Genomic DNA, 26878 nt, shown 5'->3' on the forward strand with positions numbered 1-26878 from the left:
CTAGAATGCAGAAAATCACACATTTCTAGCAGCATCACAACATGTCATTTATGCAATCAGTAAAGGAACAGAGGCATTTATTCAGGAAGACTTTTACTATAAAAAAATGTATGCAGCTGGTAAAATCTATATGGGGGCTGTATTGGGCTGGTGTCATACATGGCATTTTATTAGAAAACCGCCACAGCAGTAGTGGCTCTTTTAATGAAAAAATAAAATAAAAATGATGTGTGCAACACTAGCCTTAGGGATTACTGAGACGAGTTGGATTTTTTGATGCAATCAACAAGAAAAAACAGCTCTGACACTGCTTGTCCCTAGAGACAGTTCAGACACTGCGTTAGACAATCAGTATTGCACATAGTCCTGTAAGGCCAAAATTGTTGGTGCTGCACATTATGTAAGTAGTCCAAAATGCATAAAACTAAAAATTGTTTGGGCTGGATGAAGCACCAATCAGGTGTGAAACAATTGTATCCTTTCTTACTCCCCTACCTAATTTTTTGTCATATGCTCCTCAGCACCCGTCCTGTTGGTCTTTGCAGGTTTGCATCATTGGAATAAATTCTAATTTGAAAGTAATTTCGGGTGAGTGCTCGCTTGTTTCTATTGCTTTGTTTTGTGCATTTTTTGATAACCTGTTACCTGTTAACTTATTTTTGTGGGAAGGTAGGAAAGCTTTTTTGGGGTTTTAAATTTACAGTACAATAAGAATAAACATAATTTTAACCCCTTAAGGACTCAGCCCATTTGGACCTTAAGGACTCAGACAATTTTATTTTTACGTTTTTGTTTTTTCCTCCTCCCCTTCAAAAAATCATAACTCTTTTATATTTTCATCCAGACTAGTATGAGGGCTTGTTTTTTTTGCGACCAGTTGTCCACTGTAATGCCATCACTGACTTTACCATAAAATGTATGGCACAAACTAAAAAGAAAACCGTAATTTTGCAAATTGTGGAAGGTTTTGTTTTCACGCCGTACAATTTATGGTAAAAGTGACATGTGTTTTTTATTTTCTGGGTCAATACGATTAAAATGATACCCATGATTATACACTTTTCTATTACTGTTGCGCTTAAAAAAAAGCGCAAACTTTTTAACCAAATTAGTAAGTTTAAAATCCCCCTATTTTGAAGACCTATAACTTTTTCCTTTTTCCGTATAAGCGGTGGTATGAGGGCTCATTTTTTGCGCCGTGATCTGTACTTTTTTTTTATTAATTCCATATTTGCTTATACAAAACTTTTATTACATTTTCTATAAATTTTTTGGGAATAAAATGTTATAAAAAAGCATCTATTTTGGACTTTTTTTTTCTTTTTTTACGTTCACGCCGTTCACCGCTCGGGATCATTTACATTTTATTTTAATAGTTCTGATATTTACGCACGCGGCGATACCAAATATGTATATAAAATAATTTTTTTACACTTTTTGGGGTTAAATTAGGGAAAATGGGACAATTTACGTTTTTATTAGGGGAGGGGGTTTTTCACATTTTTTTAACTAAATTTTTTTACTCTTTTTACACTTTAATAATCTCCATAGGGGTCTATTTATAGCAATCAATAGATTGCTAATCCTGTTCAGTGCTATGTATAGGACACAGCACTGATCAGGGTTATCGGTCATCTTCTGCTCTGGTCTGTGGGAAGGCAGATCAGAGCAGAAGACTCCCGGAAGACAGCAGAGGCAGGTGAGGGGACCTCCGTCTGCTGTGCAGGATGATCGGTTCGCCGCGGCAGCGCTGCGGGCGATCCGATCATCCTGTTAAGTGACCGCGATGCTGCAGATGCCGTGATCGGTATTGATCACGGCATCTGAGGGGTTAATGGCGGGTGTCCGCCATTTCCGGAGGGTCCCTGGCTGCGATCCACAGCCGGGACCTGCCGCGCATGATGCTGGCATCGCTTCGATACCCGCGGTTATGCTCAGGACGTAAATGTACGTCTTGGTGCGTTAAGTACCACGTCACAGACGTACATTTACGTCCTGCGTCGTTAAGGGGTTAAAGGGGTACTCCCGTGGAAAACTTTTTTTTTTTTTTTTAAATCAACTGGTGCTAGAAAGTAAAACAGATTTGTAAATTACTTCTATAAAAAAAATCTTAACCCTTTCAGTACTTATTAGGGGCTGTATACTACAGAAGAAATGCTTTTCTCTTTGGATTTCTCTGATGTCACGACCACAGTGCTCTCTGCTGACCTCTGCTGTTCATTTTTGAAACTGTCTAGAGCAGGAGAAAATCCCCATAGCAAACATATGCTGTTCTGGACAGTTCCTAAAATGGACAGAGAGGTCAGCAGAAAGCACTGTGGTCGTGACATCAGAGAAATTCAAAAAGAAAAGCATTTCCTCTGTAGTATATAGCCCCTAAAAAGTACTGGAAGGATTAAGATTTTTTTAATAGAAGTAACTTACAAATCTGTTTAACTTTCTGGCACCAGTTGATTTAAAAAAAAAAAGTTTTCCACGGGAGTACCCCTTTAAATAAAAACTGCGGAAATGTTTCAGCCACAAACAGAGATGCATAATTTCCGGAAATTTTGAAGCCATGGAAAAAACTCTTTTTTTACCTGATTTATTCCTGAAAAAATGGAAACTACCAAGTGGAGTAGTTTTACAAATGTAAAATAATTGCAGTGCTAGATGTTGGTCTCATCATTTCACTGAGAGAAGGAAGAAAAAAAACTATCTACTAGTCAGAAAATAGGAAACATTTTCTGTGATGGGGAGAACAATATAAGAATCAGATATATAAATGTCAGTTAAGACCAATTTGAGAGGACAGGAACATCAACTACCGTGATACTAACAAGAGGCCCAGCAACTACCAAACTAAACGGACACCTTTTCCCTGCAGCGCCTAGAGGCAAATGCATATTGCTCTTTGAAAATTGCATTCTCAGTATTTGAATTGTATTCTAGGATTTGTCTGTCTTCAGGTGAGACTGGAAAACTTATCATTTAAAAAAAAGTTTTTCCATATTTATTTTTCCTGTTTGGAATATAAAAAACTCTCACGAAATAAAGGCGATTTACTCAAAACTGCTGTCCCTCTGGATGATTAGATCTACAGCTCTGATGCTTGTGTGGGATTTAGTGTTATCAAATGTTAAAAAGAACATAAAAACAAAACATGCACACACATATACACATTTGGTGTTTTCTCTCTTCAGAAGCCTATGTGAACCATGGTGGAAAGCACTTCTTAATAGTTAAATACACATATAAATAACATGTAAGGGAGTGCTTCTCCGTAGGATCCCAAGAGGGAAGCTACTCTTAAATTTATCTAAGCTCATCCAGAGAGCATGGCAATTCTACATTAATACAGCTCCTGTCCTATGAAGTGGATGGGGGAGAACAGAGGGAGGCCAAATAGATGTTTTGCTGGTTTATGATTTTGAAAACAAAATATGTGGGTAAGGCCACGTTTCCTGGATATCCCTTGGTGGTTGCAAATAGAAGAAGAAAAGCTTAGGCCTTTAATTCCAGACCTAAGCCACGTTCATAGCCACCAGCATTTATGTTCTTTCTGTCTACCAATGCAGATAGAGTGAGTATCACCCCTGGCCTGAGAGTCTTGGTATAGCCTACTCCAACAAGGCTGGAATTGTTCACCTTTGCAGAGACAGATGCATTAGAGTCCAACTGGTACTTAGCAGCAATGCCAAAGCAGGTACTGTTGATTCCAGATGTCCAAGCAAGGTTAACTCCAGTCTCCAATTTATCACTGACATTCTGATAGAGCCAGCGGATTCAGCTCCATCATTGACATTGGCATGGAGCTGGAAGTCTCCTGTCTTGTAACCAACTGTAAAGTTATTCTTTGTCTGCTTCGGTTTGGAACTATCAAAGCTCATCTGATAACCCGCAAGCCAGCCTTCATAACAAATGACCACTGACCCATGGATGGCAGGACCAGCAAAATCGAAGTCCACATAACAGCCAAGGTTCACATACTCACGCTTGTAAGCAGCTTTAACCTTCCCACTCTTCTTGCCTGTGTTTGGTGAAAATGTTGTGTCAAATGTCAGCTTAAAGGGGTACTCCGGTGAAAACCTTTTTTCTTTTAAATCAACTGGTGGCAGAAAGTTAAACATATTTGTAAATTACTTCTATTAAAAAATCTTAATCCGTCCAGTACTTATTAGCTGCTGAATGCTACAGAGGAAATTCCTTTCTCTTTGGAACACTGATGACATCATGAACACAGTGCTCTCTGCTGACATCTCTGTCAATTTTAGCAACCATGCATAGCAGATGTATGCTAAGGGCAGCATGGTGGCTCAGTGGTTAGCACTGCTGCCTTGCAGTGCTGGAGACTTGGGTTCAAATCCCACTAAGGACTACAATAAATAAAGCATTATTATTATTAAAATAACGTCAGCAGAGAGAACTGCGGTCGTGATGTCATCAGAGAGCATTCCAAAAAGAAAAGAATTTCCTCTGTAGTATTCAGTAGCTAATAAGTACAGGAAGGATTAAGATTTTTTTAATAGAAGTAATTTACAAATATGTTTAACTTTCTGTCACCAGTTGATTTAAAAGAAATAAGGTTTTCACCGGAGTACCCCTTTAAGACCTTTAGCAATCTGGTCTTCAATGGTAATTTCTGTCCCCAAAGTATTATCTGTGTTCCATTTCTCTGTAAAAGTCAGTCCATACTCTCCCCTTTTGTATTTGGTCTCCAAGCTTTCCCAGAATCAGTGTTTGAATTCCACTCCGCTTGCAGACGTTGTCTTCACGTCAGGTTTTACCAGTCCAAACCCATATCCTTTGCTAAAGATGTCTATAGAGAATTTGCCAAGGTCAGAATTTTACCTATGCTTAGCACAAGCGTGGCCTGTCCTAGTAAGACTGGAAAACTTACAAAATATTTTCATTTCTTTTATGAAGATCTAAAGTGTTACGCCTAGCGCTCCGGGTCCCCGCTCCTCCCCGGAGCGCTCACGGCGTCTTTCTCCCTGCAGCTCCCCGGTCAGTCCCGCTGACCGGGAGCGCTGCACTGTCATGGCCGTTGGGGACGCGATTCGCACAGCGGGACGCGCCCGCTCGCGAATCGCGTCCCAGGTCACTTACCCGTTCCCGTCCCCTGCTGTCATGTGCTGGCGCGCGCGGCTCCGCTCTCTAGGGCGCGTGCGCGCCAGCTCCCTGAGACTTAAAGGGCCAGTGCACCAATGATTGGTGCCTGGCCCAATTAGCTTAATTGGCTTCCACCTGGTCCCTGACTATATCTAACCTCCTCCCATGCACTCCCTTGCCGGATCTTGTTGCCCTTGTGCCTAGTGAAAGCGTATTGTGTGTCTAAAGCCTGTGTACCAGAACTTCTGCTATCCACCCTGACTACGAACCTTGCCGCCTGCCCCCGACCTTCTGCTACGTCCGACCTTGCTTCTGTCTACTCCCTTGTACCTCGCCTATCATCAGCAGTCAGAGAGGTGACCCGTTGCTAGTGGATACGACCTGGTCACTACCGCCGCAGCAAGACCATCCCGCTTTGCGGCGGGCTCTGGTGAAAACCAGTAGTGACTTAGAACCGGTCCACTAGCGCGGTCCTCGCCAATCCCTCTCTGGCACAGAGGATCCACTACCTGCCAGCCGGCATCGTGACATAAAGGTTATATAGTTTGAATACCATGTTACAAAACACATTTTTTAGAATTATAAAAGAATATTCATTGATATACAATATATATACATATTTTTTACATCTTACCATTTTTGCACAAGTAAAAACAAGAACAATATATTGTTTAATGTGCCTAGGACCAAGAACATTATTATCATCAGATAGGATTGAAATGGAACAGAGATATAGTCAGTGATCGGCTGCGCTGACAGGTCCCGACAGAGGCAGGTAAGCAGTGAGCTAGATAAGTAGGTATACCTTTTTATGTTATTATGTCTGTGGACACCATAGGATAATAAACTGTGAGACCACAGGATAATAAACTACGTTAGTATATGTAATTGTGTTAAACACCAAACCATCTTAGACCTCAAAGGATATTAGATATGTATATTAACCCTTTCATTACCACAAACCAAATATACTAAGTTGCAACTGTAAAATGACGCTTTTAGAATTTTGCCATCACCTTTGGCAGTCACCGTTTAAACCCTTGCATTAGCTGCTGCATTTCAAACCCACCAAAATAAATGGGCTCTTGCAACATATTGGCTTCTTTCTGATCTATTATATATATTATACATATACATGCAAATTAAAACAGTTATTTACAAACAAATTGCTTCTTATTGCTTATTCTTTATTTTGGACCCATTGTATAGGTTTTATTTGAATGCTGTGCATTTATATGCATATATTTTCAATTTAAAATGGCTAAGAAGAAGAAAAGACAAAAATATTACATTTACTCCTTTGCTTGGCTTCCTATCCACTTCGGTTTTATTAAATTAAATGAATGTGAAGGCTATTGATTGAAGCCAACCATTCACACCATCAGGAATTGGACAAAACAAACAAACCTGAAACATTCCAACAGATAACACAATTGTAAGACAGAATTCCTTCCAAATACTCATGCAGTACATGACCAGTGTCTGGCAGCAACATCATTAACCCATATATTAAGCATGACTGCTGTGACCTCATTCTATCTTCTGAATGGATTACTCTGTGGAAATTGTGTCAAATCTGCGTATGTGCTTTACATATATACAAGGCTAATTCGCTAGGGATACACATACCAACATAGTTCCTACGGATTGTACCAAAATTAACACGCTAGGCAGGTACTGACACATTACAACCACAGAATGACTATTTGGCTAAAGTTTCCAAACATTATGTACATGCATAGGAGGCATAAACAAACATTCAAGTGAGTGTTGATTGTTTTCAAAGTAGAAATATTAAAATTAGGATTTAGGTTTTTGGTGGAGTGGAGTCAGATTATTGCATACAAAGCCAGAAAGAGATCATAAATGGAGGTCACATATAGAGAAAAGACTGAGAAAAGACTTCTCAAACCTTTTCCTGGCTTTGTATTCAAAAACTGCAATTAAAAACCTGAATGTGTGAACATGGCCTCGCAGTGTACATTTACTTAATATACATATTCACCTCCCCTGTTGAGTAGATCTGGGGATTAAATTCTCATGCAATGAAAAGATTTGTCCTGCCCAAACTTTCATTTCTTACACTGACCACACATTTATCTCTCTTGGTTGGTTTGTGATGGTTGTCACATTGAAATACAAGGACAGAAGTTAAAATAACAAATTGGGCAAAATGTATAGCCACCTAGACCTGGCATTGACAATCAGGGCTCATTCACAGTACGGAACCAGTCTGGAATAGGATTCCAAAAAGTATTCTGTCTAAAGCGGACGTCTGCAAGCAAGCCAATCTCAATAGACTGCAGTGCATTTCAGATCCGATTCGTCCATAAGAAAGAACATGTTCATTCTTTTGGTGGGGTCTGGGCTCAGAAATTTCTGTGGCAGACCTTCCATGTTAGTGTGAATGGTGCAAGAGAATCCCATTAAGAACAATGGGAGGCTGCGGCATCGCATTTTCCGAGTGGAATTCAGCTCGGAAAATACCTAGTGTGAATGGACCCTTAAATTGAATGGGATGACTTTCATCAAAAAGCACACCATTCATCACATGTGTTTCAGAGAGATACATTGATCAACCTGGAAGATATTATGAATGTGATCAGTTAGCATGGATGCCCACTTTTATGAAAATGTCTATACAATGCAGTATGAACAATATATCACTGCACATGGACGGGAAATGGAAGTAAAAGAATGTGGGGGGAAATATGTTTTATTTATGAAGAAATGACATGTAGATACTGATTATTGACCTGCACCAATCTCAGGAACCAATCTGATACAAATTGTGTATTATGATGTCGGAAGTCGTATTCTACCCTTTTAAATACAGTATTATTCCCATCTAAAGAAAGCTCTTAAATCTCTAGTCTAGAACTCAAGTTATAACAATAGGCTTCTAATAAGAAAAATATACAGGAAGGTCATGTCTATGAGACAGCACATAGGAAGTACCTAGTAAGGATAACAAATTACCACATATTAAAAACCTAAATATATACTACTCCTATAAATCTGGTCAGGTCAACCGTTCAAAGCTTGCAAAGACTGTAAAATACAAACGACACTATCAAAGTAGATTTTACATCATCATTTACTACAGGCCAAGAGGACAGTGCAAGAAAAAGTAACATAATTCATTGCATAGAGTCTAGTGACTTGAAATCATGTTATTGTGATGCAAAGTGCTTGCGCACTTTCCATCTCACACCGCTCAAGAGTGTGAACGGTTTAAGTAGCATCATTAGGGGAGAACTCCAATGTATTCTCAAGGTATAATGAATTATAAAGACAAGACTTCATTAAACCAACCGTAGGCAAATAAAAATGACCTGCCGTTCTCGACAGTTCTATTTACTCATATTCCCATTGCTGATGCCTTTCGCTGATAAATTAAATGTCCCAGTCACAGAGGACAGACATGGAAAATGGAAAAATGCTTCAATTACAGACTTTGCTTAACCCTTTAACGCTACAAGGTTAAAAAGGTTGTTTTCTTATAAGAGATCAAAGATACTCTACAGGGCCAACAGGACAAGGATACAACAGCAGCACAACCATTTTAGCTTGTTATACATCCCATTCAAACACAATAAGGATTAACCTCTTTATGATGCAGCATTTTTTCCATATAAATCTCTGACATAAAAGCAGCAAAAACTTATTTTCCACTGACTTGATTTTCTCATGTGACAAGTTGTATTTTTTTGAATCACATAACTTTTTTGTTGGGTGATATTTTTTTTTACAATGATTTGCATTTGCATTGCTGCATTGAACATCACAAGATTTATTTTTTTTGTGGACAGTTTGTTGACTGTTTCCTGAATTGTAGTATTCATTGGTACCATTTTTGAGAGAGGGTTTATGGTGGTTAAATCATTTTTTCTTCTATTAAAAGGGATTTCTCTAAGGTGCCAGAACAGTGGACCAACCCCCCACACATGTGACCCCCATTTTGGAATCTATAGTGAAGAGAGAAAACTTGACCCTTACGATGGCGCTGCTAGTTCCAAAGAAACGTGGATGCCAGACCAGATGTATTGTGAAAACACCGGAAAACAATAAAATAGCAATAAAATACAGGGATGACGTGTATCGGGGGAGCCACCCCCTTTCTCAGATCAGTATGCATGTTACAGGTACAAGTGAGGTTTAAATACTGTTAAAATTGGCGACAGTATACAAAAGGGGCGGGGCCAAGCTATGACATCACATCAGCTAATCAAGAGAAGTGTAATAAATAACATCCATATAATGTGCATAAACATATACCCATATTGCCAAGTTACCGATCTCTTGTCTGTGATTGGCTGACAGCTATCACCCGTTTCTCCCCGCTTAGCAACGCGTCCCTGGCACCGTCTCCAGCACTGTCCGAATCCTCCGCTGTGCAGCCAGATGTCAGTACAGACAACGCCGCTACACTCTCAATATTATAGTTGAAATTTCAATTGTCATTTGTACCTCTCTTACTATCAAATAACCTGGCAATACGGGTATATGTTCATGCACTTTATATGGATGTTATTTATTACACTTCTCTTGATTAGCTGATGTGATGTCATAGCTTGACCCCGCCCCTTTTGTATACTGGTGCCAATTTTGTACTTGTACTTGTACCTGTACCTTGTACTTGTACCTGTAACATGCATATTGATCTGAGGAAGGGGGTGGCTCCCCCGAAACGCATCATCCCTGTTTTTTATTGCTATTTTATTGTTTTCTTTATGATACAATATACCATTCCAGTGTTTTCACAATACTTCTGGTCTGGCATCCACGTTTCTTTGGAACTAGCAGCGCCATCGCAAGGGTCAAGTTTTCTCTCTTCACTATTCGCCCCATCAGGATTGGATTGTTCCCTTCCCTGGGACCCAGGCTCAGCAGCTGTTCCTGCCTGTATGCTACCCACAGTGTGGGTTATATGCGAATAATCTATTCGCTCAAGGTGAGCGGCCATTACTTAGGGGCATTTTTTGTGCTCACACTGTTACCGTGGTAACATTGCTATCCCCTTGTAGTGGTAACGCACAAGGCGCCCCCGTCGGTCTCTTTTTTCTTTTTTTCAGGTGCATTTTGGAAACTACACCCCTCACTGAATTTATTAAGGGGTGCAGTGAGCATTTACACAGCACTGGCATTTGACAGATATTTGGAACAGTGGGATGTGCAAATGAAAAATAAAATTTTTCATTTTCACGGACCACTGTTCCAAAAATCTGTCAGACACCTGTGGGGCATAAATGCTCACTGTACCACTTATTACATTACGTGAGGGGTGTAGTTTCCAAAATTGGGTCACATGAGGGGGTTGTTTCCTTATTCTGGCACCATGGGGACTTTGTAAACACACAGGGCCTTCCATTCTCAAAAAAAATTCTCTCCAAAAGCCCAATGGCGCTCCTTCTCTTCTGAGCATTATAGTGCGCCCGCAGAACACTTTACATCGACATATGGTGTATGTTCTAACTCAGAAGAAATGGGGATACAAAGTTTGGGGGTCTTTTTTCCTATTTTCTCTTGTTAAAATGAAACATTTTGGGGAACACGAGCATTTTTGCCCAACATTTTTTTTTCCATTTTTCCATCCAACTTTAACAAACATTCGTCAAACACCTGTGGGGTGTTAAGGCTCACTATACCCCTTGTTATGTTCCTTGAGGGGTGTAGTGTCCATAATGAAGTCACACGTGGGTATTTATTTTTTGCGTTTATGTCAGAACCACTGTAAAATTAGCCGCCCCTATGCAAATCACCAATTTAGGCCTCAAATGTACATGTTGCGCTCTCACAGATTTTTTTTTTTTTTTTCCTTTTACCTCTTGTGAAAATGAAAAGTATGGGGCAACACCAGCATGTTAGTGTAAAAAAATTTATTTTTTACACTAACAGGCTGGTGTAGACCCCAACTTGACTTTACATAAGGGTTAAAAGGAGAAATAGCTAATTAAAGCCATGTCCCTGGGCTAATAGCATTCGGCAAAGATGTTGTGCCGCACGCTATTAACCCTTTAGACGTAGAATTCAAAGTTGATTGTGAAAGTAACAAAAATACACTCCCGGCAGCTCAGTCAGGCTGATCAGGACCATCGCGGTCAAATCGTGATGTCCCGATCAGCTAGAACACGAGCGGAAGGTGCCTTACCTGCCTCTGTCGCATCCGATCGGCGAATGATTGCTCCAAGCCTGAAATCTAGGCTTGGGCAATCAACCACTGATATCACTGATCATCTCCATGTTAATGCATGGGTGTGATCTGTGTATAAGATCAGTATGTGCAGTGCTATAGCCACTAGAGGGGGCTATAACACTGCAAAAAAAAGTGGGAAAAAAAGTTAAGATAATTTAATCACTTCCCTAATAAAAGTAAGAATCACCCCCCCTTTTCCCATTAAAAAAACAACAACAAAACGGTGTAAATAGAAATTTTAATAAACATATGCGGTATCGCTGTGTGCGAAAATGTCCGAACTATAAAAATATATTGTTAATTAAACCGCACAGTCAATGGTGTACGTGCAAAAAAATAGTGTATTTTTGGTCACTTTTTATATCATGAAAAAATGAATAAAAAGCAATCTAAAAGTCTGATCAATACAAACATGGTACCAATAAAAACTTCAGATCATGGCACAAAAAATGAGCCCTCAAACTGTCCGGTACAGCAAACAATTTTGTCACACAATAAATTTTTTTTCTTCTTCGCCGTGGATATTTTGTTTAAAAAGACTAATGTCATTACAAAGTAGAATTGGTGGTGCAAAAAACAAGCCATAATATGGAATTTTAGGTGCAAATTGAAAGCGTTATGATTTTTAGAAGGTGATGAGGAAAAAATGAAAATGCAAAAACTGAAAAACCCTGCGTCCTTAAGGCGATAAAGAACTTCAGTCGGTTAAATCTGAGTGACAAAACAGAGACCAAGGAGCTGTAAGCTGTAAAATCATTGGGGGAGATTTATCAAAACCTATGCAGTGGAAAAGTTGCCCATAGCAACCAATCAGATCACTTCTTTCATTTTTAACAAGGCCTCTGCAAAATGAAAGAAGTGATCTGATTATTTGCCATGGGCAACTGGGCAACTTTTCCTCTGCACAGGTTTTGATAAATCTCCCCCATTGTCCTGAGAAACTTACATACTTTGTGAAGATTTCACAATTGACAATTACTTATAAAATAGTGTATCACATTACAGATTGAGAAATGCCATTTTTGGCCATCACAGGTGTAAAAAAAAAATTTAAAATACATACCGTATACACTCTACTCATGGCAGTAAAGACACTTTAGCAATACCATGTTTTTCAGTGCTGTGAAAAATATGCAGGTGTTTACCTGTCATTTTACTTTCTTGGCATATACTAAGCCTACAGAAACTTTTGGGTATGTCAGGGCATTAGTCTGGATCTATTTTTCCCCGTTATTCATACAGTACATGGTCTGAATGTGATCTTGTAAACAAAGAAAAAAGAGAAGGCCCAAGGAGGCGCCTAGTGCATTACCCTAAATATTGAGTCAAACCCCACAGAGTGGGGACAAGTAGGGGGTCTGATGAATGGCCGCTCACCTGGAGCGTATATTATATACGCATATAACCTCAGTCTGAGGTGATAGTGGAGGAATCCGTGCAAGCCCGCAGGTCTTGAGGATGAGTCCAGAGGGAGATCCTGTTGGTGAACTTGATAGTAGAAAAAAAATGACCTTTAACCAGGCGCTCAGGGATCCAAGGAGATCTCACAACCAAGTCATGGAGGTGAATATAAATTCAAGCTTTATTAGTATACAACAACGTATTTCGGGGTTAGCATACCCCTTCTTCAGATTTACAGATTTGTGAAATCTGTCAATCTAAAGAAGGGGTATGCTAATCTATTGTCATTAAGGGGTTAAAATCTACCGGGAGTAGAAAATAAACATAAGGCAGTGTTCCAAATCCCTTAAAAGTCTCAGATAGAACTTATAGGTCATACCCCAGTAGAAGACGACTGTAAAAGTCGAGGTGGGCTTTGACAGTGTTGTTTTATTGTGATGCTTATATTCTATGGATGTTTGTGAGTAGAAATAAACCCTGTTTAAACATTTTTTTTTAACCCAGGTGAAGTCAAAGAATTTGTTTGTATCATGTCTACTCTCATTTTCCCCTTTAATACAGGAATAAAATATCTTAGAGAGGAAAGACATTTGGGAGACCCACTTGGAGATTGATTATTCTCTCTGATCCTGTGCACTGGAAATATCACCTACAGTAACACATAGGAACCTAGTGGAGCACAACTCTATGTTACTGTATATTATGCCTGAGTAATAATTAAATACATTTAGGATATAATCATAAAATATACAGCAAAGGGCTTTCTTGGTAACACTACTTCCAGCAGAGGTCAGAATGAGATCCCTCTATTTTCAACAGGCCTGCTGGATTGTGATACGTAACTGCATTCTTTAGCATATTTCCACTACTGACAAGAAAATACAGCTAACAGCAGATACAAATTGGGGAAATCCAAAATAACATTTTTTTCCTTAAATTAGAATTTTATCCTCCTTACTTTTTCTCAAACATTTTTCCCTTTTGCAGCTCCGTCCTTTGAAGTAATAAAACTTGAAAATTAAACCTGCTGTTTGCCATTATTGATAAGCATTGCTCGTATTGAGGAACACCCATCATGTTAATAATGCTGTTATCCCCATATTATTGCCAGCAGATATAGCCTGATCTGGATGTCTAAAGTGTCTTTCTACTGCAATCGGGCAAGAAAATTATCCCTTTGGGAAGGAGTTTGGGATTAAGTAAAAGCATGCATTTTGCTGTGCCTTTTATAGAACAAACATTGTTTCAAGCAGCTACAGTATGTTCCCCAATATAAAAGATATAATGCGAATTATAACAAACAGCAAACAATGGATCACTTATATGGGCACATTAATGTGAATTTCCATTCTTAAAACATTAATCTGCTTTGTTTTTAAATGGAAATAGGCCCACAATGCTGAAACAATTATAAAAACATATCTATAGGGGCTATAGAGCAACAAATCCTCCACATGGATATATAGGTAAATGACAAATGTATGACTGTCTGCAGTCACCACCAGGGGGAGTTGAGCAATTATTTCCAACTTAAAGGGGTACTCCACCCTAGGGGATAAGATGACTGATCGGAAGGGGTCCCGCTGATGTCATGGGTGGAGTCCCGCTGCTGGGGACTCCCACAATCTCTCCTGCAGCCCCCTGAGTCATCACTGCACGGAGCTAAGTTTGCTCCGTGCGTGATGACTCACAATACAGGGGCCATCCCTCGTGATGTCACGCTCCGCCTCCTCAATGCACGCCTATGGAAGTGGGCGTGGCGGCCATCACGCCCCCTCCCATAGACTTGCATTGAGGGCGTGGGGCATGATGTCATGAGGGGGCGGAGCCATGATGTCACAATACTTCGGCCCCTGTATCGTGAGTTATCACGCACAGAGCAAACTTAGCTCCGTGCAGTGATGACTCGGGGCTGCAGGAGAGATTGTGGGAGTCCCCAGCAGCGGGACTCCACCCATGACATCTTATCCCATATCCAAAGGATAGGGAATAAGATGTCTGATTGTGGGAGTACCCCTTTAAGCAACATGTTACATAGTGTTAAAAATTATTAATTTTTTTTGCTATTACCATCAAGCAAATGGCAGCATGTTCAAATTGGCTAGCTGCTTTTTTTTCATATGCAAAGGTCCTGCCTCCCCGATCCTTAAGGACTCAAGGCGTACTTGTATGCCCTGGTCCTGTTTACCAGGTTTAAACCATTCTCACCAGCAGAAAATGGGTTAAACCCGGTGGGTCCCGGTTCCCACGGGCAGCCAGGACCCACGGCTAATGCCGGGCACGGCCGATCAAAGTTGATTGCGGGGTATAAAACGAAAGTAAAATAATTCCGGCAGCTGAGCAGAGCTGATCGGTACTATCGCAACAGAATCATGATGCCCCGATCAGCTTACCGGAAGACGGGAGGGTCCTCATCTGTCTCTCCGTTGTCCAATCGGCGATCTACTGCTCCATGCCTGTGCAGCAGGCAGGAGCAGCGGAGTTCCGGTTACACTGATCAGTGCTTTGCAATGGCAGAACACTGATCAGTATATGCAATCAGAAGATTGCATGTTTTAGCCTATGGGGGCTAAAAAATAAGTTCATTAACCCTTTCCCTATTAAAAGTTTAAATCACCCCGCTTTTCCCATTTTTTAAATAATGTAATAAAGAATAAAAATAATCATATGTGGTACCGCCGCGTGCGTAAATGTCCTAACTATTAAAATATAAGGTTATCTAAACCACATGGTCGATGGGGTACACGTAAAAACATACCAAAATCCAAAATTGTGCATTTTTGGTCACTTCACATACCATAAAAATATTAATAAAAAGTGATCAAAAAGTCCCATCAAAACAAAAATGGTACCTATAAAAACTACAGACGACGGCACAAAAAATGAGCCCTCATACCACCCGTAGCCGGAAAAATAAAAAAGTTATAGGGGTCATAAGATGCCAATTTTAAACATACTAATTTTGGTGCATGGAGTTTATAATTTTTTTTAAGCATTAAAAAAATAAATAAAACCTACATAAATTGGATATCCTTGTAACCGTATGGATCTACAGAATAAAGATAAAGTGTAATTTTTATCAAATATTGCACTGCGTAGAAACGGGAGTCCCCAAAAGCTACAAAATGGCATTTTTTTCCACCCCACAAATAATTTTTCGGGTGTTTCGCCACAAGTTATATTATTTAATAAGTGATGTTACTGCAAAGTATAATTGGTGATGCCAAAAACAAGCCCTTATATGGGTCTGTAGGTGCAAAATTGAAAGCGTTATGATTTTTAGAAAGGAAGGAGGAAAAAGCGAAATTCAAAACAAAAATTTGCTAAGTCCTTAAGGTGAAAATAGGCTGAGTCCTTAAGGGGTTAATACTAGCTTAAACAGTAAAAAAATAAATAAATAAATAAAAATCACTCACCTGCTGTGATTCCCAGCTGCCATTGCGATGGTGCTTAGTTCCCAATACTCACAACTCCTTGCCTATTGAAAACTAGGCACCATAAAAAAGGCAGAGGTAGCAAATTGCAATAGGTGAGAATTTATATATATATTTTTTTTCATCCGTGTCTAGCCACTAATAAAATATCACTGTACAACACCTTTCATTTTCTTACCAATGGTTTTATTTCTAAATTGTCAGCTCAGTTCCGTCCCACTGTTTTCTCACATAATCCTTATTTTCTCAGAATCATGCAGCTCCCTCTATATTGTATGCAAGCTAGTCTTGTGGTCAATGTTAGCGTGAGGTAGTAGAGATTTTACCCGTGTTTGCTTAGTTTCTTTTTTGCACAGCTGCTCAAAATTTACTAAAATGGTGCACAGGACTTGAGCAATTATAGAAACCAGTGAGCTGCAGAGCTAGGTTTAAGCTTTGTGCTACGGGATCTGACACATTTATACGTGTCCCATTAGGTGGTGCAGATTTGTGCAAAAGACTAGGCTTTGTACAAAAGTTGTATGCAAAAAACAGTTTGCCGCACATAACTTCATGCCCACTACATAAAGTGCTCCATGGTGCCCCAAACAATACACTGGTTAGAAAAATTCTCTATCAAAAAGAATGCACAAAAAAGCAGCAACAAATGCAACTGCGCGAAATTTGGTGCCTAATAAACACCAGAAAAATGGTGTACATCTATTGATAAATGTCCTACATGAAGTGTCTCAAATGTGTATTCTGAGAATAAAACTCTCCATGTGAGTATCATAGGAATACACAATAAGACTGACTTGCATACCATAAAGAGGGAGGTATATGAGTCTTAGAGAGAGAAAGACTATTAACACATTATTTCCACAAGGTACAATAGCAATGAAAAAGAAGATTTTGGTGAGTTTTTCTTTAAAGAAGATGATACAATACATGAAAACTGCTGTCTTTGATGCTACTTATGATTATGTTCTACTGAATACTGTGATATGGGACTATAACTTTATGTGCATTCACACCACGTTTCCAAGAAGCGGCTGGCAGATCCGGCTGGGAAATTTCAAAACAGAGAGCTCCCGTATCCCAGCCAGACCAGTGCCGAGTCTCATTCAATTAAATGTGCCAACCGGAGTCAGATAGGGACTCCGGTAGGCTAATTTTTGCCCCGTATCTGGTTTTGTGGCTGGACTGAGAACTGTGGTATGCCAAATCTCGGAAACATGGTGTGAATGCACCCTCACAGTGTGTGGATAAAAACAACAAGTGGTCTCACTCAGCAGCACTTTTCAATGTACACTATCATCTGCAAACCCTACTCTGTGTACGCCCCATTTTACAATAGTAATGAAAATGCTTTGACCTTGTAAGAATCTGCTGTTAATATACCATTTATTATTTATCAGACTAATTCTCTTAGAAAATTACTAATTTTACATTCACAGCTGCTCGGGCTTTCCAATTCACAGCTGCTTGCTTCACTGTACAACATATAGGCTTCTTAAAATCTCTCTCAGATGTCTCTTATGTGTCCTCTCAGGTAGACATGTAAGGAAAAATGCTTGGCTCTGTGTGTCATGTATGGGTATGATCAGATAAGGTTATGGAAGGCTTTACAGATTATAGCCCAGATGAAAACAGAGCTGCAGCATGCTACATTAACCCAACTGTTGGTCAGTCCAAGCATAACAATTTAATGGAAGAACACGTGTTGAATCTAGCTGTCAGTCAACATTATATCCAATACCTTGGGGAAGCTATGTGAAAAGGTCACCATTAGACACTTCTGTGGAAGGTGTGTTAGCTCCATAAATTTTAGCTGTATTAAAGGGATTATGCAGCAGAAAGGTTTATCTTTTTTTTTATTTATTTTTTTTTAGAAGCAAGCCCATCTTGAAGTATGTAAAATAATTAAGTAAAAAAAAAAAAATAAACCTTACTCACCTCCTGTATCCTACCATGACCCCCAGTATGATTTTTTTTGGGTGCTTCTGGGGATCAGCATGCAACTTTTCAGCTCGTGATTGGCTGAGTGATTCAGCTAGTGATTGGCTGAGTGGCAGTGTGATGTATTTGGCCAGGGCACCAGGAAGAATGCTGGGCCCTGGCCGAGCAATTTGCTGAGCTGCAGTGTTGCGTGTTGACAGTATGAGCCACAGAGGGGAGTTGAGGCTTATTGTTTCTAAACTTCAAGATGGGCTTGCTTTCACCCCCCCCCCCCCCATCACCACCACTGCATTACCCCTTAAACAGAATAACATTAAAAGTAGTTGTGTTAAGCAATTTTGATATTTTTCTTAAATCTAACTTAAGTCATGTAAGGAATGCATTTTATTGACTAAAAGCCTTTGGGATCACAACTTCAGCCATAGACAAAATGATAATATATAACTGCTGGCCTTATAACCTAAGTCTCATAGATCAGGGGAGACCATTACAAATTCACCTGTCAATTATTATGAGCTTAATTTAGATAGAGTCCCCAAAAAAACCTTTAAAATAACAATTTTTTTCTTACTAGATGACAAATTGAGGTGAAGTGACAATTTAGAATTTTGCATTCTCACATTACTTCTAGCAGCTTTATAGCAGCAATATAGTTTGCAGTGCTGTATACATCGTAGTCCTTGTCCTCAGTTAGAATCACTATCCAGTTTCCCCCATCCCAGATACACATGGAAGAGAATTCACATATAACCATATTTTTCTTGCCAGTATCAATGTGAATGTATCTGTCGGTCAACATTTTTCTGATTGTTAACAATATTCTTATACTGGTGTATAAAAAAAAACAAAAAAAATTTCTTAGCATATTTTTATACCAATTGTATGACCTGAGATCAAACAGATTTAAAAAAAATGTGTTGTAATAATAAAATGAACTAAACTAGACCCCAGTGTGTGCAGCACTTCTGTTTATTGTCTCTTTCCTTTACAGGGGTACTCCAGTGGAAAACGTTTTAAATCAACTGGTGCCAGAAAGTTAAACAGATGTGTAAATTACTTCTATTAAAAAATCTTAATCCTTCTAGTACTTATTAGCTGCTGAATACTGCAGAGGAAATGGTTTTCTTTTTGGAACACAGAGATCTCTGCTGACATCACAAGCACAGTGCTCTCTGCTGACATCTCTGTCCATTTTAAGAACTGTCCAGAGTAGAAGAAAATCCCCATAGCAAACATATGCTGCTCTGGACAGTTCCTAAAATGGACAGAGATGTCAGTAGAGAGCACGGTGCTCGTGATGTCAGCAGAGAGCTCTGTGTTCCAAAAAGAAAAGAATTTCCTCTGTAGTATTCAGCAGCTAATAACTACTGGAAGGATTAAGATTTTTTCATAGAAGTCATTTACTAATCTGTTTAACTTTCTGGCGCCAGTTGATTAAAAAAAAAAAAAAAGTTTTCCACCGGAGTACACCTTTAACTGTGTTTACTTTCCTTTTACTTACTATTCTACCTGCATAAGAGGGTATACACTCACTCTATTGCCAAACAGCCTATGTAAACCAGGAACAGACTCTGGAATAAATGGGGGCATGCTAAGGAAACACAGTGGCATGCAGAAAGAATGGCTGACCGCTCATAGTTGCTCATATCACAAAATAATAAATTCATCATTGTCAGAAATTGGCGTTTACCAATAATGCTAGGAAAGCAAGTTGCAGCTGGATAGAAACCCATAAGGTTGGTAAGACAACCTGGGTTACACATCAAACCAGGAGTTGTTACAGCTGGGATCAGCAACCAGAATGCAACATGACATCCCATAATTGCTTTTCACAGGGCTCAGCTTACTGCAATGTGGCACAGAATGCAATTGTGGCTGCACTGTGCCCCCATAAAACCAACTCCGAGATTGCAATGTTCACAGGGGTGTGGAAATGTATTTAAAAAACTACTTGTCCACAGGACTAAAATGGAGCAAAGTCTACTTTGTCCCTCATAACAATTCACTTGTCCTGGGCAATTTTCGCTTTTACACTCATATTTTTTTCCTCCTCGCCCTAATAATAGTCATAACTAACTACTATAATGATACCTTTTAATTGTTTCATAACATATTCTCTGAAACAAAAACCAAAAAATATTGGTTAATTAAAATAGAAATAGTAAAAGATAATTTTGAAAATTTGTGGTTTTCTTTTCTACGCCATGTACCGTGTGGTTGAGATAACATGTTATTTTGGTACTTTAGGCCGGCCTGATTACAGCAATACCAGATTTGTATAGTTTCAGTCATATTTAAAAAAATTCTGAACTTTTTCGAATTTTTATTTTATTCACATTTTCTGACCCCTGTAGCTTATTTTTTTCCCATACGGGGCTGTATGAGGGCAATTTTTCTGCGCCATAATCAGTTTTTTGTATTGGTATCATTTTGGTATTGATCTTACTTTTTAAATCACTTTTAACTTTTTTTTTTCTGGGATATTATAAAAATTACAATTGCATTGTATTTTTTTTCTACATTTACGTCTTTTTCAGTACAAGATTCATAATGTTATATTTTGATATTTCGTACAATTGCACATGCAGCGATAACAAATATATTTATTTTTATTATGTTTATATGTTTTTATATAGGAAAAGGGGGTGATTTAAACTTTTTATATGGAAGGGGTTAATGTTTATCTTTTAAACTTTTATTAAAACATATTTTTTTGACACTTTATTAGTCCCTTAGGGGACTTTTTAGGAGGAATCATTGGGAGGAATCATTAGGATTACACATACAGATCAATAGAGTTCTATTGAACTCCACTGATCTGTGTGCTCTGCGATCCATTGATAGAGCCTAGTCCAGCCAAGCTCTATTAATGACAGAGCCACAGACAATAGGGAAACAGAGGTAAGCCCTCCGGCTACCTCTATAGTGGATCGCCCACCACTATCCACCCCACTAGCCCACCAGGGAGCATTCACATGTCTCTTTAGATGCCGCTGTCAGCTTTGACAGCGGCAATCTAAAGGGTTAATAGCCAGCCGCGGGGATAGCCACATGCTGGCTATTAGCGGCGGCCCCCAGCTACTACAAACCGCCAGGGGCTGCAGAATATGAAGCGGGCAGGAGTCAGGAGCTGCTCCATACTCCCCTGTGAGAGCCGCCATGATTGTCGGGGGCTTTCAGGTCTGGCCCTGCTTGCCCAAATCAGGGTTAAGGACCTGAAAAATTCACCTGTCCGGCGCCGGAACTGCATGTCCCGGGTGTCGGGTGATAGGAATTCCACATCCCTGGTTCAGTAATGTTCACACATCCTCCAGATTCAGAATTGTTTGTTGTGGATTGAAAGACACACACACACACACACACACACGTAATCCAAAAAGGACTGCAATTGTTGCATCCCTATGTTTAAATAGGCGTAACAAGACTATATGTTTCATTATAAAACTGTGTAAAGTTTAGCACCTGAAAAACAAGATATAATAGACCCATAACAATATCATATCTCATGTGGCTTAAGCCTTAAGTACCGAAATTCAAGAATCCTCAAAGGACTGCGTGTGACAAACAGCCCATTCAGTCTCTATTAGCAAAGGACGGGAGAACATTAGTTTCTGGCTCCCAAGCGGTTTCCTAGCATGAGGAAACATACAATTTTTACCTGTGTGGAATCGGGAAATTAGGATCTAACTTTAAAGAGAGGCAATTCATATATTTGCAAATCCTTTTCTAAAAGTGTAAAGCCTAGAAGAAGACAAGCTTTCCGCTGTTTTTAAAATATTATAATATTCATACATTTCAATATACAGCACTAAACTGCCTTCATTTTCACAAACAGAAACCTACGCTAAGTTTTGAGTATAAACAAGAGTGACAAAATATGATAATCTCTCTAAATCTCTGATTTATTTGTAATCTGTGAAATTCTTATACCAAATCAAGGGCATGGCGCATACTAAGGATGAATTCAGGGACATTTTCAAGGTACTGATGTCAAAGCAATCAACCTTCAATGATTTCTATGTCCAGTGAGGACTTGTCATTTAGAAAGAAAAATGAAAAACCGAAATCTGGCAAGAACTTGGACTCCTCTTCTGCAACTTAAAACTATTTGTTGCATACTACTGAATTTTTGTGTTTTTACTAACATTTTTATAAACAGATTCCTCTGTGCCTTTTAAGAGTTATGTAGTTAGATATACAAAATAAAGCAAGGGAAATCCTAGGTTGGAAATAAAGGGAAAGCCATCATGACATGCCTTGCAGGGAGGGAAGTAGGGGAGGGAGGATTGAAGGGGTAGAATGGGGAAGCTTGTTCAAGTGCCCCAAATGTTGCCTCCCTATTTTGTGTGTGTGTGATTTCTCTTATGTCACGACCACAGTGCTCTCTGCTGACCTCTGCTGTCCATTTTAGGAACTGTCCAGAGCAGCATATGTTTGCTATGGGTATTTTCTCCTGGTCTGGACAGTTCCTAAAATGAACAGCAGAGGTCAGCAGAGAGCACTGTGGTCGTGACACAAGAGAAATCCAAAAAGATAAACATTTCCTCTGTAGTATACAGCCCCTAAAAAGTACTGGAAGGATTAAGATTTTTTAATAGAAGTAATTTACAAATCTGTTTAACTTTCTGGCAACAGTTAATAAAAAAAAATAAAATTAAATTAAGTTTCCACAGTAGTACCCCTTTAGTCTGTGTTGGCAAATTAATCCAACACCTTTCCCAAGTCTTGTAAGCTAATTAACAGGAAAAGCGGGAGGGGATTTATTTACAGGACACTGAAGGGGACTGGAGGCTACTATGTGTTGTGTACTGCACTCTCCAATATCAAAGTCAAAAGTAGAAACATAAAATCCATGTAATGTAGAGGACCTCCTATTTAAAAATAAATAGCACAACATTTTAAGGATTACATACTTCCAGCTTACTTCATCTTACCCAGAAGTAAAACCCCATGTATTCTTAATATACCAACTCATTCCCTAAATTCATATGTTAATAAATAACTTGTTTATTTCCTTTTAAATTTAGCTGTGTTCCTTTCCTTTCCTTATAAAATATGTACTGATGTTGTCAGAGTCTGGTATCGAAGTGGAGCAATCAAGTCTTACCAGGAAGTAAAATTCTACTGACTCAGCAAAAGGCAAGGTTATGTGTGTCAATGACGACTCGCGAAGGTACATCAGCCTGGACATAGGGAAAGTACATTTAGTTATTGTGAATACCAGAAAAGCACAGCTGTCATTCAGTGACGTGTAAAACTTGCTTTGCCCCAGATATTAACTATTTCCCGAACAACACATTCAGTTCTGTGTTATTAAATATGTTCTTAGCTCAAATAACAGAGGAAAAAATCTCCCATTTAGAAATGATTGTATAGGTCGCACCAGCTGGAATGTGACTACGGAGAACTATGTTATGGGGACACTATCCATTTGCAGACAGAAAATTGTTATGGCAATGTCATCCACATTCATTTACTAGTTAGCATCTGTTATAGCAGAAAATTATACTGAGACAACTTGTTTATATAAATACAAAGAAATAATGAAATGTGCAGCCACATTTAGAAAGCTTTATTTAGAAATGTTCCCATATTATCCCTCAAGAGAACCAATGTCATCCTGTTGAACTCCAGGTGCCAGGTGCCTCGCCAAGTCCCCCATCCTATTCAGAGCTGCTGATATATAAATACACTGGCTGAATCAGGACTTCTCCCTCTATGCTTCATAATTAATCAACCTAATTAGAGGCAAACCTTCTCTGCTTTGTTACCTGGACGAGAGGGGGGATTGTCTGAGTTTACCCACTCAGCTATTCCCACCTATTGTGTAAAGCTGCTGTGAGCAGCAGTCTGCAGGGTAACCCTTTAATGCAGGGCAGGAAGATGGCATGCTCCAGTGGCACGACAGGCATTGGAAGGCATTGCAGCAATAAAATAGCTGGACAAGCACAGGGATTCTAGTGTAGAAACTGACATTTGCAGGAGATGTCGAGTTGCTACAATGCTACATCTATAGTAAGGAGCATTGAGGAGGTTGTATTAGTGGCAGAAAATCAGCAATGCTTCTATGAGAAAAGAAAAGGTTGCACTCACCATTCTTCTTAAATGTGCTTTATTCCATTGGGAACATGGGGTACATGTAAGCTGGTGCAGTGGAGGAAGCGAGACTTGTTTCTCGCTAGTAGCGCATCGTCTGGCCAGACGATGCGCTACTAGCGTGAAACGGGTGTCGCTTGTCCACTGCACCCGCTTATATTTACCCCCGTTCCGAATGGAATAAAGCATATTTAAGAAGAATGGTGAGTGATACCTTTTCTTTTCTAGTAAAGCATTGTATTGAATCTGGACTGTAAAGGTCAGCACCTCCATCTGTGTATATAGAGAGGAGGAGAAAAAACAGTGGGGCGCTCCCTGTGTGGTATTTTATGGAAGAGTAAAAAATGGAAATACCCGCCACCGACACCTATGGTGGCGTACTGACCTTAAGTCGACAGTACACAATGGTGGTGAGAAGGAAATGGCGACAGTCTGCTGCTCTTACCCCTTGCCACATGCCTGCATCCAGTCGCAGGCCCAGCCTATCAAATACCCAGCCCCAGCAGCTCTGGCCCTGCCTGTTCAGTGCATAGCCTCTGAAGTCCCTCTCAAAAAAAAAAACCTCAAGCTGGCTACTGTGCACACAGTGGGGTCACCTGCCTTTCTGAGGGGACAGATTAAAATCCCTCTCTCATAGGCTCCCCCCTTCCCCTTTTTCATATATGTGTCATTTTGATTTTGATTTTATTATATATTACAAGTGGTTTTACCTTCTGTCTCACTGCTTTTAGACCACAATCATCCTGATCACCACTATTTATTATTTACTTTCTATTTATTTTCTATGTGTTTTGTACTCTCCCAACCAGATGGTTTGAGTTTCCATTGATGTATTTTGAAATTCTATGTATATGTTTCTTCTTCTGTAGTTATAATTGTGGACCTGAGGAAGGCGCCAGCGAGCACCGAAACGCGTTGTCCTGTTTTTACTGTCTTGACTTTTTTTTTTCAATAAAAGTTAGTTCTGCATAAGTGCTGGCTCATACCGTTTCTCAACTTCAACCTTCGCCATCTGACAGCAGCGCTCTCAACATACCCCCCATTTTTCACTCCTCCTACTCTATCTGTGTATATAACAGTCTCCCACATACGTGTAATGGTCTCCACAGACATACTGCTAAGAGAAATATTAATCCGAGGTGTGCCAGTTCATTCTTACCTATCTGTACATATTGAGAAAATCATCAATGATTTGGCAGTAAGCAATCTATTGAAGTGTTTACAATAGATCACTCTCACCTGGTACATCTCAAATAAAGATCCAGTCATCCTAAAGTTTTATGATGCTTTCTACACAGAAGAAGGAAAATTGTTTCTAGCGGAAGGCCCATTGTCAAAGCGTATACAGATTCATGATGTTGGGTGATACAGTACACTACCCATCCAGGGTTGAGTATCACACAATGGGCCAGAGATGAGGAGCGGCATGGCAATTAATGAAAAAATAGCATAGAAGGCATAGCTGAGAAGCACTCATGAAAGTAACTAGCATTAGGAAGAGACTTTTATACAGCCTAATACCATGATCATCAAGGAACATAAAGAACTAGACAATTTAAACCGGTCAGGGTTTGGCTGTGTGTGTACAATCTTTCCTCGCTCTTTTCCCACTGGGATAAAACTCATGTTCTTGAAGCGTTTCTGGCACCCAACATTGCACTGGCATGACTATGTGTTTGTAAGTAATTGAATCAGTCAATTGCATAGATTTATATCCTAACCTTGCATTCAGAACTTCATTTTGATTGCTGTAGTGTCTGCCAAAAGGGACTTCAAACACATTTCCCAGCCATACAGTGCGCTGCTCAACAGTAACAGTAGATCATTTCTCCGCTCACTTTGTATTTATCTACTGTAATTTGGGGAAAGCGCAACATTAACACTAATTTTATTTTAAGATGACTTTGGCTCACAAGTCAGACATTTCATCTCGTACATTTATCATCACATTTCCACAGCCTCTCTGCTGATTCTACAATCTGACATATTACAACTGCTCCAGTAAAATCATGTATGCTTAGACTTACAGCATGTCACTGCAAAGAAATATTCATAGCAAACAAGTGACAACAAAACTATCATGCATCCCATGCTCTTGCTCATTATGTAGAACACCTTTTGTCATTGTAGACAATGACATGGATGGCTTCTCTAGAAAAAGTCTAGTCATTTTCATTAACTCTTTGCCCGTCCTGTATGAGAGTACCTTATTGCAAGCAAACTGATGATTTTCTATGGAAAAACTGCAGCAAAACTGCATGTAAATCCACACCAAATTGTGTGGATTTTAGTGTAGATTTTTCTGCTGTGGATAGACACATGGATATGTAAACAAAAACATGTATTGAAAATCTTTACATGTATGGCACTTAAATTGTCATGCTCCGGTTTTATAATCCATACTGGCAGTTCATTTCTGTACTGATTCTGCTGCAGATTTTTCACATACAGACCCAATAAAGAAAACCTGCAGCATATACAACCTATTTCAACGATGCCCTAGTGTCCAGTACAATCTTTAAAGCTCTAAATATATTACAATTCCAATGAGTCTAAGAACATTTGTTTCTTCCCAGTGCTATGGCTATTACTCATTTGCAGTATGCCCAAAAAAAAATGGCAAGAATTCTACTACTACAACTATTACATTGATAGCCTGTCCTTAGTATAACACGCATAGGTTTACTGCTTTGGAACACAACCAAATCTAGTGATGTGCTAT

General features: G+C 39.3%; 1 protein-coding gene and 1 pseudogene across 14 annotated transcripts in view; both read right to left on the minus strand.

Annotated features, from left to right (window-relative positions):
* Window positions 1–26878, minus strand: part of MSI2 (musashi RNA binding protein 2) — a 710736-nt gene that overhangs the window by 311903 nt on the left and 371955 nt on the right. The window lies entirely within an intron of this gene.
* Window positions 3241–4826, minus strand: LOC130358120 (voltage-dependent anion-selective channel protein 2-like; annotated as a pseudogene).

The sequence above is a fragment of the Hyla sarda genome, chromosome 2, assembly GCF_029499605.1.
Source record: "Hyla sarda isolate aHylSar1 chromosome 2, aHylSar1.hap1, whole genome shotgun sequence".
Classification (NCBI taxonomy): domain Eukaryota; kingdom Metazoa; phylum Chordata; class Amphibia; order Anura; family Hylidae; genus Hyla; species Hyla sarda.